This window comes from Gavia stellata, chromosome 7 (genome assembly GCF_030936135.1).
Source record: "Gavia stellata isolate bGavSte3 chromosome 7, bGavSte3.hap2, whole genome shotgun sequence".
In the NCBI taxonomy this organism is placed as follows: Eukaryota; Metazoa; Chordata; class Aves; order Gaviiformes; family Gaviidae; genus Gavia; species Gavia stellata.
The window spans coordinates 18,111,943-18,113,010 of record NC_082600.1 but is presented as its reverse complement, the minus strand read 5'-3'; positions in this window follow the sequence as shown (position 1 = coordinate 18,113,010).

Genomic DNA, 1,068 nt, shown 5'->3' with positions numbered 1-1,068 from the left:
TCCTGCCTGCAGCCTGCAGAAGAATGGCATTAGTCACATGCAGTCCAACACGTAGCACAATTGTAAAGTTCGCTCTATGAGACTGACAGGAGCTATTCATATCGGCTCCCTCCACCATCTGCCTGAATGGCAGGCTGCGGGGTAGCAGCAGCCCCCCCTTGCCGCCTCTGCGCAGCCTCAGCACTTAGTGCCTGCTCAAAGTCTGTCCCCAAGTGCAGAAAATCAGGGATTGAAAGCAAAGAGAGAGTGTCACACAGGTCAAAGCAGATTGTCAAGAGGAAAGAAAAAAAAAGGGTGGGGGGAAGAGTCAAAGCTTCTCCTGGTGGAAATGCCAGGTTGCTCTTCTCCTGGGAGCAGAGGTGTTGGCTCAAACAAGGAGTTGAGGAGGGAGAGCAAGGGGGACAACTGGACAGCATGAGTCGGGAGAAATCCCATATTCTCCCTCCTTCTTCCCTCCCTGAGCTTAGAGAACTCAGCTCTGGGGCAGGACGAGGCTGCATGAGGGTCAGTGCCAGGGTGAGATGTCCCTGCTGCTGCCTGCAGTGCCTGCACACTGGGGTGCGGGAAGGGATGCCAAGGGCTTTGACTGCACCCCTGTGCACACACTGTCAGACATCCCTTGGGGCTGGTGGCAGGGACTACAGACCTGCAACCATAGTTACCATTTGCCTGTCCCAGATGTCCTTCAGGTCCTTGGTCTGGGAGCCAGGCTGCTAGCTTTGCCCACACCAGTTTTCTCACAGATGAATTTCATCCTCAGAAATATTTATGAAGGTAACATAGAGGGGGTTTTCCCTTTCAAAATGAACCTGCAGGTTCTGGGATGGGCAGGCTTACGTCCCAGGATGGGGCCAGGCTCTGAGTCCAGAGGACAACCTGTTTGGAGGCCTGAACACCATCAGTGCCCCCCCTTTGAAGGTCAGACTGGATGGAGGGGGATTAATTTTCATCCTATGACCTGTTTTTCCTAATTTCCAGACAGTGACATCTTTCCTCATGGCTGAAATTCCTGCTATCAGTGCCTGAGCTGCGTGGCTCAGAGTTACTACAATCCTTTCCTCTCCCATT